The sequence below is a fragment of the Oncorhynchus nerka genome, linkage group LG24, assembly GCF_034236695.1.
Source record: "Oncorhynchus nerka isolate Pitt River linkage group LG24, Oner_Uvic_2.0, whole genome shotgun sequence".
NCBI classification, from domain to species: Eukaryota; Metazoa; Chordata; class Actinopteri; order Salmoniformes; family Salmonidae; genus Oncorhynchus; species Oncorhynchus nerka.
Genome location: NC_088419.1, coordinates 56110857 through 56125659, shown reverse-complemented (window position 1 = coordinate 56125659; position 14803 = coordinate 56110857). Strand labels below are relative to the sequence as shown.

The window sequence follows — 14803 nt, the reverse complement described above, 5'->3', positions numbered from 1 at the left end:
GTTGAGTTTTTACCAAAAAGTTATATTTTGGTTTCATCTGACCATATGACATTCTCCCAATCTTCTTCTGGATCATCCAAATGCTCTCTAGCAAAACTTCAGATGGGCCTGGACATGTACTGGCTTAAGCAGGGGGACACGTCTGGCACTGCAGGATTTGAGTCCCTGGCGGCGTAGTGTGTTACTGATGGTAGGCTTTGTTACTTTGGTCCCAGCTCTCTGCAGGTCATTCACTAGGTCCCCCCGTGTAGTTCTGGGATTTTTGCTCACCGTTCTTGTGATCATTTTGACCCCACGGGGTGAGATCTTGCGTGGAGCCCCAGATTGATGGAGATTATCAGTGGTCTTGTATGTCTTCCATTTCCTAATAATTGCTCCCACAGTTGATTTCTTACTAGATGTTTTACATGCATTGTACCGACATGAAATAGTTTTGTGCGAATCCGACCCTTGTAATCTAGGCAGTGAAATGTCTTGAAGCAGGAGATGGGATCTTTAGCTTAAAACATCCACCACCATGTTCAATGCCAGATACTTTTCTCCCAGAAGATCCGAGTGGCACTTCGGAAGTGCTACCTGTTATAATGAAAATGGTTTGCCTAAGACTAACACAACAATTACATTGTTTATGCTAAATGTGTTTAAATTATATATATTACACACACACACACTATTATTAAAGTACAGTATGTTTATAATATCATAAATAAGTATATAAATAAGTATTTGACATGTTGTTCCAAAATAAATGTATAACTGAGGGATGTCTCCTTTCATATCTGGAGAAGGACGAAGTTGTAGAAGAAACGGATGTTGCTGCAGCATTGCTCATCTTCACAGGGGGAATCCAGTCGACATACAGTACATAAACAAATAAAGCTGATGTTAGAATATCACTTCTTCAGGTCACCTATACCATCAGGGCTCTTAATTGTTTGGTTGTGTTTAATTCATTCAGTTGTTTTCGTGTCATATAAAGATTAAATATGTTGTTAGGCTGGAACAACCAGTCAACACAGCAGGTTGTCCTAACCCATTGAGGCATTTTTCCTATGCTGTAATGTCCATACATTTTCTCTCTTTTGAATAAAGTTCTCAAATGATCATTGTTTTTTGGGGGGGCTATAGGGACCTCATATTGTACATTCTACATGGGTAGAATGTATCCATCCTTTGTCAAATTAATGTAATTTGACTATTTGTTACAGATGAGGAGAATTCAAGTAGCAGGTTAAGGAGAATTAGGTTAAGGTAAGGAAAAGAGCTAAAAGCTGCATCCCTTCTAGCTATGACTACTTTTCATAGGCATACAGTGGGGCAAAAAAAGTATTTAGTCAGCCACCAATTGTGCAAGTTCTCCCACTTAAAAAGATGAGAGGCCTGAAATTTTCATCATAGGTACTCTTCAACTATGACAGACAAAATGAGAAGAAAAAAAATCCAGAAAATCACATTGTAGGATTTTTAATGAATTTATTTGCAAATTATGGTGGAAAATAAGTATTTGGTCAATAACAAAAGTTTATCTCAATACTTTGTTATATACCATTTGTTGGCAATGACAGAGGTCAAACATTTTCTGTAAGTCTTCACAAGGTTTTCACATACTGTTGCTGGTATTTTGGCCCATTCCTCCATGCAGATCTCCTCTAGAGCAGTGATGTTTTGGGGCTGTTGCTGGGCACCACAGACTTTCAACTCCCTTCAAAGATTTTCTATGGGGTTGAGATCTGGAGACTGGCTAGGCCACTCCAGGACCTTGAAATGCTTCTTACGAAGCCATAAAAAAAGCCAGACTATGGTTTGCAACTGCACATGCGGACAAAGATCGTACTTTTTGGAGAAATGTCCTCTGGTCTGATGAAACAAAAATAGAACTGTTTGGCCATAGTGACCATCGTTATGTTTGGAGGAAAAAGGGGGAGGCTTGCAAGCCGGAGAACACCATCCCAACCGTGAAGCACGGGGGTGGCAGCATCATGTTGTGGGGGTGCTTTGTTGCAGGAGGGATTGGTGCACTTCACAAAATAGATGGCACCATGAGGTAGGAAAATGATGTGGATATATTGAAGCAACATCTCAAGACATCAGTTAAAGCTTGGTCGCAAAAAGTTCTTCCAAATGGACAATGACCCAAAGCATACTTCCAAAGTTGTGGCAAAATGGCTTAAGGACAACAAAGTCAAGGTATTGGAGTGGCCATCACAAAGCCCTGACCTCAATCCTATAGACAATTTGTGGGCAGAACTAAAAAGGCGTGTGTGAGCAAGGAGGACTACAAACCTGACTCAGTTACACCAGCTCTGTCAGGAGGATTGGGTCAAAATTCACCCAACTTGTGGGAAGCTTGTGGAAGGCTACCCAAAACATTTCACCCAAGTTAAACAATTTAAAGACAATGCTACCAAATACTAATTGAGTGTATGTGAACTTCTGACCCATTGGGAATGTGATGAAAGAAATAAAAGCTGAAATAAATAATTCTCTCTACTATTATCCTGACATTTCACATTCTTACAATAAAGAGGTGATCCTACCTGACCTAAAACAGGGAATGTTTACTAGGATTAAATGTAAGGAATTGTGAAAAACTTAGTTCAAATGTATTTGGCTAAGGTGTATGTAAACTTCCGACTTCAACTGTAAATTCATTAAGTCCTAATCTATGGATTTCACACGACTGGGAATACATATATGCGTATGTTGGTCACAGATACCTTAAAAAAGCAGAGGTGTGTATCAGAAAATCAGTATCTGGAGTGACCGCCACAATGCGACATCTCCTTTGCATAGAGTTGATCAGGCTGTTGATTGTGGCCTGTGGAATGTTGTCTCACTCCTATTGAATAGCTGTGCGAAGTTGGTGGATATTTGCGGGAACTGGAACACGCCGTCGTACACGCCAATCCAGAGCAACCCAAAAATGCTCAATGGGTGATCTCTAGTGAGTATGCATGCCATGGAAGAACTGGGAAGTTTTCAGCTTCCAGGAATTGTATACACGGCGTTGCCATTCAATTGGAATGATGGCGCCGACAGAGATGGTCGCCTCGCTTAGAAAACTATGCGGTCCTTTGAAAACTATGCAGTTATTTGTTTTTTATGTACTATTTCTTACATTGTTAGCCCAGAAAATCTCAAGTGTTATTACATACAGCCTGGAATAACTATTGGATATAGAAGCGATGTAAAGTTACCATCATTAAGAACAGGAATAAGTATTTCGCAAAGCGGATCCTTTGTTCGGACCTCCAACCTGGACACGCAATCTTATCCCAGAGGCCGACCCAAAACAAAGCGGTCGCCGCAGCAGAGGCAGACGGAGCGGCCTACTGGTCAGACTCAGAAGGCGAGCACACCATCCACCTCTTCCTAGCATATTAATCGCCAATGTCCAATCTCTAGATAACAAGGTGAACGAAATTAGGGTAAGAGTTGCCTTCCAGAGAGACAGAGATTGTAACATTCTCTGTTTCACGGAAACATGGCTCATGGGATACGTTGTCAGAGTCGGTACAGCCAACCGGTTTCTTCACGCATCACGCCGACAGACACAAACATCTCTTTGGTAAGAAGAAGGGCAGGGGTGTATGCCTTATGATTAACGACTCATGGTGTCATCACAACAACATACAGGAACTCAAGTTATTTTGTTCACCTGACCTAGAATTCCTTACAATCAAATGCAGACTGCATTATCTTCCAAGAGAATTCTCTTCGATTATAGTCACAGCCATGTATAACCCCCCCAAGCAGATTTTAACAACGCTAACCTAAGATCATTACTCCATAAATTCTTTCAGCATATTGAATGCACAACACGAGCTGGCATAATTCTGGATCATTGCTACTCGAACTTCCGTGATGCATACAAAGCCCTCCCACACCCTGCCTTCGGCAACGCTGACCATGAATCCATTTTGTTGCACCCAGCCTATAGACAGAAACTAAAACAGGAAACGCCCATGCTCAGGTCAATACAACGCTGGTCTGACCAATCGGATTACACGCTTCGACAACGTGGACTGGGATATGTTCTGGATAGCCTCAGACAACAACATTGATGTATACGCTGACTCGGTGAGCGAGTTTATTAGCAAGTTCATCGGAGATGTCATACCCACTGTGTCTATTAAAACCTTCCCTAACCAGAAACTGAAAGCGCGAACCACCACTTTTAATCATGGCAAGGCAACCGGAAACATGACCGAATACAAACAATGCAGCTATTCCCTTCGCAAGGCAATCAAACAAGCGTCAGTATAGAGACAAAGTAGAGTCGCAATTCAATGGCTCAAACACAAGACGTATGTGGCATGGTCTACAGTCAATCACGGATTACAAAAAGAAAACCAGCCCTGTCGCGGACATCGACGTCGTGCTCCCAGACAAATTAAACAACTTCTTTGCTCGCTTTGAGGACAATACAGTGCCACTGACATGGCCCAAAGCCTGTGGGCTCTCCTTCTCCATGGCCAACGTGAGCAAAACATTTAAACGTGTTAACCCTCGCAAGGCTGCCGGCCCGGATGGCATCCCTAGCCGTGTACCCTGGGTCTCGACCCCGCCCTGTGCAACTGGGTCCTGGACTTTGACGGGCCGCCCCCAGGTGGTGAAGGTAGGAAACAACATCTCCACCCCGCTGATCCTCAAAACTGGAGCCCCACATGGGTTGCGTTCTCAGCTCTCTCTTGTACTCCCTGTTCACCCATGACTGCATGACCATGCACGCTTCCAACTCAATCATCAAGTTGGCAGACACTACAGTGGTAGGCCTGATTACCAACAATGACGAGACGGCCTACAGGGACTATTCACTGCCCTCGGAGTTTGATGTCAGGAAAATAACCTCTCACTCAACGTCAACAAAACATCCACATCGACAGGACAGTAGTGGAGAAGGTGGAAAGTTAAGTTCCTCGGCGTACACATCACGGACAAACTGAAATGGTCCACCCACACAGACAGCGTGGTGAAGAAGGCGAAACAGCGCCTCTTCAACCTCAGGAGACTGAAGAAATTTGGCTTGTCATCTAAAACACTAAAACTTTTACAGATGCACAATCGAGAGCATCCTGTCTGGCTGTATCACCGCCTGGAACGGCAATTGCACCGCCCTCAACCGCAAGGCTCTCCAGAGGGTAGTGCGGTCTGCACAACGCATCACTGGGGGCAAACTACCTGCCCTCCAGGACACCCACAGCACCCGATGTCACAGGAAAGCCAAAAAGATCATCAAGGACAACAACCACCCGAGCCACTGCCTGTTCACCCCGCTATCATCCAGAAGGTGAGGTCAGTACAGGTGCATCAAATTTGGGACCGAGAGACAGAAGCTGTTTTTCAATCTCAAGGTCATCAGACTGTTAAACAGCCATCACTAACATAGAGAGGCTGCTGCCAACATACAGACTCAAATCTCTGACCACTTAAATAAATGGACTTAATAAAAAGGTATCACTAGTCACTTTAAATAACGCCACTTTAATAGTGTTTACATATCCTACATTACTCATCTCATATGTATATACTGTATTCTATACCATCTATTGCATCTTGCCTATGCCGCATACCATTGCTCATCCATATATTTGTATGTACATTTCCTATTCATCCCTTTACATTGTGTGTATAAGGCAGTTGTTGTGAATCTGTTCGATTATTTGTTAGATATTAGTGCAGTCGGAACTAGAAGCACAAGCATTTCGCTACACTCACATTAACATCTGCTAACCATGTGTATGTGACCAATAAAATGTTATTTGATTTTTTTGCCATCTGCCTGGTACAGTTGAAACCGCGATTCATCCATGAAGAGCACACTCCAGCGTGCCAGTGGCCATCGAAGGGGAGCATTTGCCCACTTAAGTCACTTACTACGTCAAACTGCAGTCAGGTCAAGACCCTGGTGAGGACAAGACCCTGGTGAGGACGACAAGCACGCAGATGAGCTTCCCTGAGATGGTTTCGGACAAGTTATGCAGAAATTCTTCGGTGGTGAAAACCCATAGTTTCATCAGCTGTTCCGGTGGCTCGTCCTCAGACCTGGCCACATGTGAAGAAACCAAATGTGGAGGTCCTGGGCTGGCGTGGTAACACATGGTCTGCGGTTGTGAGGCCGTTTGGACGTACTACCAAATTGTCTAAAACGACGTTGGAGGCGGCTTATGGTAGAGTAATTAACATTAATTTATCTGGCAACAGCTCTGGTGGACATTCCTGCAGTCATGCCAATTGCACACTGCCACAAAACGTGAGATATCTGTGGCATTATGTTGTCTGACAAAACTGCACATTATAGAGTGGCCTTTTATTGTCCCCAGCACAAGGCGCCCTTGTGTAATGATCATGCTGTTTAATCAGCTTCTTGATATGCCACACCTGTCAGGTGGATGGATTATCTGGGCAAAGGAGAAATGCTCACTGACAGGGATGTAAACACATTTCTGCACAACAATTGAGAGAAATAAGCTTTTTGTGCGCATGGAACATTTCTGGGATCATTTCAGCTCATGAAACCAACAATACGTTTATATTTTTGTTCACTGTATTTTTTACAGTTTGGGGTAGCCACTCAGCTATTGTCATTAGAATAAATGCGGTGGTCTTCCAACATGGTCACTAGGAGGCGTCATATGTCAACTGCTAGAATGTAGGCTTACCCTGGTGTGACGTTTTGATAACCATGTAACTCTCTCTTGGACAAGGTGACTTTTATCAATATACTCAGCTCTATTTACTCTCAGATTCAAAAATGCTAATTAGCATCAAAGTAGACATCATGCAAGACTACAAATCCCTGCCAGCTCCTGCACGTCATCACTAGCTGACACCTTTGCTAACAGGCATTATGTCAATTTAAAACTTGCATAAGACAGTTTAAAGAATTGTACATTTCAAGAAATTTAGCAAATTTCTTCATGACTAAATTTAGATAGTTAATCCAGAGATTCCCACCTTTGCCTCGATTTGGCAGTCTCATCCAGATCATCATGGCATTTGAAGTTCTTTATGATAGCCATATTACCAGCTAATTAGCATTTCATGTTGAGAGGGTAAATACAGGCAAATATATTGATTGATAAGTAATCTTGTCCTAGAGAGATTTACATGGTTAGCAAAACCTCATGCCAGGAAGGCTACACGAAACACAACCCTTATTTGAAGTGTTTCTAATATCCTTATGGGGAAAATGAATGGTGGAAAAATGATTGGAACCATGTTCTTGTTTGACTGCTAGGTTTTATGGGTATTATGACTCATTCTGTGGTACTCTATTGCAGGGTTTCCCTAAGTTGGTACAGAAACATGCTGAAAAGCTTCTGTGTTGTTCAATGTATATGTAACCAGGTCACAAATCTGGCTATTTATCACAGGAAATGTGGGGACCCAGTGTCCAAGTAGGCTTTGACAACATGTAAACTATGTTTCGTCTCCAAGGTTTGTTTAAAAAAATAATTACATTTGCACAATGAGCACTTGCTGTCTCAAATACGTTGTTACACTTGTTGTAGCACAAGCACACTTGTTGTTACACTAACTAGCACATTTTTTCCATATTAGTATTGCCATGAAATCAGTGAAAACAAGACATGGTATTATCGAATACATTTTCCAAGAAACCCCCACTTCTCCTTACATGGTTCCTTTCGAAACGCCGTCCTTTCGACACCCCCACTTTTCATGAGAGATTACATATCAGTAGGTTTTTTTTTTTTTTTTTTGTGACTAAATGCAGAACAACTACGGACGGGAGTAACTTTTCGTAGCAGGTTAGCAGAGTATTTTTAGCTAAGCCTAAATATTTTCTTAAACTTAACCTAATTATCCTAAACTGCTACATTAATTATCCTAACCTGCTGCATACGTTTTCCTAACCTTTAACGAACAAGTTACTTCCGGTCGTAGTTTATTTTTTAATATTTTTTTTATTAACAACAAATCAATACATAAAGCACATGAGGGAACACAAGCATACATAGATTACAAACAATAGACAATCGAGCTAGGGGGTACAATATCACATTACAATTACACAAGGACCTTAAGGGACATGCATATACTTACAATTCTAACAGCTTTTTTGTTAGTAGAGCATTTAACCGTCTTAAAATACAGTTCAATTTCTTTTTGTAGGGTACGAAAATGTGGTTTTCTGTTTGTAAATTTACATTTGTGTATATGAAATTTGGCCAAAAGAATAATGAAATTAATTACATAAAAATGATTCCGCTTATTTCTATTGTATGTAAAGAATCCAAACAGTACATCTCTCCACAATAGTGTAAAATCTTCATAAATGTGTTCAATTATAAACCTACTGATGTCTTGCCACAGTTTTCTTACATGCATACAATGCCAAAAAAGATGCACAACTGTTTCTGGGTGGTCATTACAAAAGGAGCAATTTGAGTTGATGTTTTCCTTAAACTTCTTCATATAGTGGTTGGCAGGATAATATTTATGAATAATTTTAAAGGAAACTTCCTTAATTTTGTTAACAAGTAGGTATGTGTGTGGCAACATCCAAACTTTTTTCCAACAGATATTATCAATAAATCCATTCCAATAAGGCATGACATAAGGTATAGATACAACATCCTGCTGAAACAAGGATCGTATCGCTCTGTTGTTGAATGGACCAAAAGAGAAACAAATCTTTCCTACTGATGAGTCAACAGGGTCAATAGAAGGTAGGCTCTGAGGGTCAGGTCTTGACATGTTCCTGAATAACATAGCAACACCTGAGGGAATGGCATCTAAAACAATTGCAAAATCTTTAGGTGTTACAGGGACCTTGTAAAGTGATAAGAATTCTTTATAACTGAGTAAAAGACCCTCTGCATTTACCAGTTGGCTCACCAATAGGATATTATTTCTCAACCAATATTCTAAAAACAGAGAGGTATTTTTATACAATATATCCCGATTATTCCATATATAATATCTGTGTGGAGAAAAATTGTGTTTATAAATTAAGGACCATGACAAGAAAACCTGCCGATGAAAAGCAGAAAGTTTCACTGGAACTTTGTCAATATTATAATTGCAAAACAACATGAAGTTAAGGCCACCAAAAGTAGAGAAGACATGATGAGGAATAAAATTCCAGATAGAAGTGGGTCTTCTTAGGAATTGTTTTATCCAATTGATCTTGAAAGTATTATTTAAAGTAGTAAAATCCAGAAAATTCAGTCCACCATTCTCATGTGTTCATTACAACAGTTTTCCTAATGTAATGGGTATGGTTTCTCCAAAGAAAGTTGAAAAGCATCTGGTCTACCTCCTTGCTTATTTTACGGTCAAGATATAAAGATAGAGCACCATATGTTAGTCTAGAGATACCTTCAGCCTTGGTTATTAGGACTCTACCTTTTAAAGATAAGTCCCTCTGTAGCCATTGATTTAGTTTCTTCTGGGTTTTTTAAATAAGAGGGTTAAAATTTAGTAAGCCTCTAGACTTCTGATCCTTTGTAATGGTTATGCCTAAATATGTAAGTTCTTCTTTTACTGGAATACCATAATATGAAGGTGTCACACAATCTTTGATAGCCATGAGTTCACATTTCTTAATGTTAAGATATAGACCAGACGCTTTGGAAAAGGATTGTATCACATTGATCGATATGGGAATTTGGTTAGCGTCTTTCAGAAAAAGTGTAGTATCGTCAGCCAGCTGGCTTATAATAATTTCTTTACCAGCGGGAAATACCTTGTACAGGACTATTATTTAAAGAATTTGCAAGAAGTTGGGTGATTAATAAAAACAGGTACGGAGAGATAGGACAACCTTGCCTAATTCCTCTCTTTAACTCAAATCTAGGTGAGGTGCCATGTTTCAATTTGATAGAGCTGTTACCATTTGCATAGAGAGTCTTAATAGCCTTACAGAAAAAATCCCCAAAACCAAGTCTCTCAAGGGAATGGAAGAGAAACTGATGCTCTACTGTGTCAAATGCTTTATAAAAATCTAAAAATAATATGAAGCTATCCTCAGTTATTAGGTCTGAGTAGTCAAGTACGTCTAATACTAGTCTGACATTGTTAGAAATATGTCTGTTCCTCATGAAGCCAGACTGTGTTTCATCAATGATTGCATCCAGGACTTCTTTAATTATTTTTGCAAGTAGTGAGGCTAATATCTTATAGTCATTATTAAGAAGACAAATTGGACGCCAGTTATCGATGAGCAGCACTTCTTTTTAGGCTTAGGTATCAGTGTTATTAACCCCTGACTCATTGTAGGAGGGAGAACATTGTTTTTAATACTCTCTAAAAAGACTTCAAATAGGAAGGGAGCTACTTGTTCAGAAAATAATTTGTAAAATTCTGATGTAATTCCATCAACACCTGGTGATTTATTGTTCTTTAGATGTTTGATAGACTCTATAATATCTTCAATTTTGATGGGTTCATCACACTGTTTAGATTCTATATCACTGATAGAGTGAACATTATTCAGTGAGTTAAAAAACATATCTGTGGATTCCTGACAGTACGTAGAGCTATACAATTTTCTGTAAAAATTGCTGCAGTATTTAGCGATTAATTTTTGGTCATCTGTAATAACACCATCAATGTTTAACTTATGGATAGTGTTATTTTTAGAGTGAAATTTCTCAAGTCTAAAGAAATAGGATGAATTATGTTCTCCCTCCTCAATCCATTTTTCCTAGATCTAATAAAGGCTCCTTCTGCTTTTAATTTATATATATTATCCAGTTTATTTTGTAACTCAATTAGTTCCATCTTCTCCTCCCCCAAGAGGTCAGCTGGGGACCTCTGCGAAAGGGAAGTTATCTTAATGATCACCTTTTCCTCCTCAGCTCTTCTGGTCTTAGCAAGATTACTACCATATTTTCTAAAATATTTGGACACCTCAAATTTAAAGAGCTCCCAGTTCTTGCAATAAGATTTTTCTTCACAAGCCCTTTCCCAAAAGTGTGAGAGCAGATCTTTAACCTCAAATGTAACTATATCATTATTTAATAATGAGCTATTTAGCTTCCAGTAGGATGCTCTATCAAGGTTTGTATCAGGGGTAAATATTTTGATATCAATGTAAATAGCCTTATGGTCTGTGAGGGGTGTAGTACAAATATTTGTAGTAACACACTCACTATCAATACATTTGGATATAAGCCAAAAATCTATTCTGGATTGTCTGGAGCCTGTTTTGTTACTCCAAGTGAATGATCTTTCGGCCGGAAACCTCTCTCTCCATATATCAGTAAGATCAAACTTTTCCATAAAAAGTATTAAACCCAAATTCTGATTGGTTGGCCTACCTGGGGGCCATCTATCAGTTGAATTATTTATTGTAATGTTAAAGTCCCCTCCTATCAATAATAACGAATTGGGAAATTTAGATAACCAATGAAGTATATGTTTCTCTATAGATTCAAGCAACTCATCATTCTCATGTTTGGTGTTGTACCCGTAGAAGTTTACAGTAATGAGTGTAATGTCATTGTAACTGATCACAAGACAAATAAAGTGACCAAAGGGGTCACATTCCGAGTGTAGAATATTACCACCAAAGATATTTTTCATTGTAGTGACACCAGCAGAGCGTTCAGATCCATGGGAAAGCCAAATATCGTTGCCCTACTGTGACCTCCAGAAGTTGACATCAGCAGAAATTGAGTGAGACTCTTGAAAAAAGCAAAAATCTGTTTGAAATGGTTTAGCAAATAAAAATAAGGCCTTGCGCTTCACACTGTTTCGTAACCCCCTAGCATTAAGAGAAACTATAGACAAAGACAACACAACAAAGATTATATAAAAGTATAAACTGTAGTAGGATGAGTCAAAGACGTAGGAGCAGTGAACGTAAACGATAAGGAACCGAGATCTGCACCATTTAAGTCAATTTAAAGTGAAAATAGCTTATTCCATAACCTTTGAAATTCAACTCAACTGGAAATTATGTTCAAGACCAAACCAAGGGTTCTTGTAGTAAGAGAGACTAAAAACCCTCTTTAGTGTAATCAGGAACTATTCTGAGAAATAAAACAACAAATAATAATTTAAATAAAAGGGTACCTACTATTTTAAGTACATATGAAAACTGATCATAAAATAATTGAATAACAAAATGTTTTACATATAAACGGTCCTAAGACCTTTTTTGGAAATAAGTATTAATAACTAAATAGAACAATAACCGTGTAAAGTCAGAGCAGACCTGTATGTCATTTAAAACAGTATCTTAGTTACTCTATACATAAAACATAAATTCAGCTTTCAATCTTCTTCGTAAGTTTGTAAACAAAATAGGACTTCTGGTCATACAAGAACAAACTAATGAATTGAAATACCTGAGTATTCCTGTAAAATAGTCACCTGATGCTTGTTAGATAAACCACATAAGGAAAATGAGAATACCATGGCTGAAACCATCAACCTGTTCCTTCTGGTGAGATTTTAGGGAGGAATATGGATTTCTGAACCGTTGATGAAACCTCGTCCTCCGGCGACGAAGTAAGCAGCCTTCCCCTCACTTCATGCTATCTTGATCGTTGGCCACAACTTGTTCCTTCTTTCTATGTCTTCCGGGCTGAGATGCTCGGCGAAACGCATACCATGGCTCTGAAGGAAGGTGTTCTTCCTAGCAGCTTTCCAGACAGCATCCCTGTAGAATCTGGTAGTGAATAGGATGATGATACCCCTGGGTCTTGAATTGCTTTGCTGTTGCTTCTTGCCGAGGCGATGTACAACGTCGATGGTATCACCAACTTTGTTCTTCTCTGCAGGCAAAACTTCTTGGCAGATACGGATAGCCTCTCCTCGCACATCTTCATTCTCCACCTCTGGCAAGCCGTAGAGTCTCAGGTTCCATTTTCTTGTGTATTGTTCCAGATCAGTGAGACGTCTATGGTAGACATTGTTATTCTTTTCCACCCTTTCCACATTTTTTTCAACTTTTGCCACTCTCGTTTTCACATCATTAATTTCACCACATGCAAACTACAGTCTTTTTCAAGCCTTCGATAACCATGGTGTTCACGCCTACCATTTTCTCAATGGCGTCACACCTGGAGTTGATGAGTAAGGAGAGGGTAGCCACGATGTCAGAGTTCATGTTGGGTTTTTTGGAGGGTGGAGGTTTGCACGGAGTAACTGGTAAAGAGGGGAATTCGTCATCTTCAGCATTCGAAAGCATGATATTATCCATAGGCCAAGTGTAGTTATGGCAGTTGTCTATAAGCACGTTTCTCTCTTGTTGATTAGCAATAGAATGGCTAACTTTTTCCTTTCTTTTTTTGTCACGACTTTGCATGGACATGCTGAAATAAATTATCCAATTATCATTCCAGTCACAGGAAAGGTCTTATATCTTGAACAAATAAAAATAATAATGACTAAACTTTAAAAAAAAATATTTCACAATCTTTCTGAAGTTTGGTACGGAGCTCGGTAAAAAAGCGTCTGTTCAAATCAAATCAAATCAAATTTGTTTATATAGCCCTTCGTACATCAGCTGATATCTCAAAGTGCTGTACAGAAACCCAGCCTAAAACCCCAAACAGCAAGCAATGCAGGTGTAGAAGCACGGTGGCTAGGAAAAACTCCCTAGAAAGGCCAAAACCTAGGAAGAAACCTAGAGAGGAACCAGGCTATGTGGGGTGGCCAGTCCTCTTCTGGCTGTGCCGGGTGGAGATTATAACAGAACATGGCCAAGATGTTCAAATGTTCATAAATGACCAGCATGGTCGAATAATAATAAGGCAGAACAGTTGAAACTGGAGCAGCAGCACAGTCAGGTGGAAGTTGAAACTGGAGCAGCAGCATGGCCAGGTGGACTGGGGACAGCAAGGAGTCATCATGTCAGGTAGTCCTGGGGCATGGTCCTAGGGCTCAGGTCAGTTGAAACTGGAACAGCAGCATGGCCAGGTGGACTGGGGACAGCAAGGAGTCATCATGTCAGGTAGTCCTGGGGCATGGTCCTAGGGCTCAGGTCCTCCGAGAGAGAGAAAGAAAGAGAGAATTAGAGAATGCACACTTAGATTCACACAGGACACCGAATAGGACAGGAGAAGTACTCCAGATATAACAAACTGACCCCAGGAGGGGGAGGGGTCAGGAGACACTGTGGCCCCATCCGAGGACACCCCCGGACAGGGCCAAACAGGAAGGATATAACCCCACCCACTTTGCCAAAGCACAGCCCCCACACCACTAGCAGCCATCTTGGCACCTCCCCTCGACATATCAGTAGGTGGGAGCATAGACACCCTGGGAGATGACGTTCCAGCTGGACCCTTTTGAACTATCTGGCCATCCAGAATCACAACAACACACCGGCTTCTGCCCCATTGAAGCGTGCACATCGTTTTCGTGACGTTGTCAGCTAAACCATCTATGTTAACTACTCATACTGTAATCATATAAATAACTTTTGCTCACCGTGCCTGCTATTTATCTGTACCTGTGTATTGTTCAATACTCAGTTATATTTTCTAATGGAGCTAACGTTAGCTAGATTAAATTATACATTTTATAGAAGCAATTTAACGTTACTTACCATTTTCTTTGCGTATTCACATGTCGGAGTATTATACAACAGGTTACTCATACAAAACCACACGGGTGTATTGGTCACAAGGCATTTCATTGTCATTGTAGAGCAGAATAAACCGTACCCTGCCATCCTTTCGTGAAGCGTTGGGGATTGGCTAAACACAACAGGCCACTGCGCATGTGTTTGACGTTCATAATCGCCACCTGCTGGAATGAACGCACAGTACTCTGCCAAAGGTGGCAACAGAGTACCATTCATGAAACTCATCTGCGTAACAGC

At 40.3% G+C, this 14803-nt stretch overlaps 1 long non-coding RNA gene across 1 annotated transcript; it reads right to left on the bottom strand.

Moving 5' to 3' along the window:
• Positions 1-7908: 7908 nt before the first annotated feature.
• Positions 7909-14729, bottom strand: LOC135564318 (uncharacterized). The gene is made up of 2 exons (XR_010460919.1): positions 14528-14729; positions 7909-13963 (listed from the first exon to the last, which is right to left on the bottom strand). It is a non-coding gene; the product is annotated as an uncharacterized LOC135564318 (long non-coding RNA).
• Between the last annotated feature and the right edge of the window lie 74 nt (positions 14730-14803).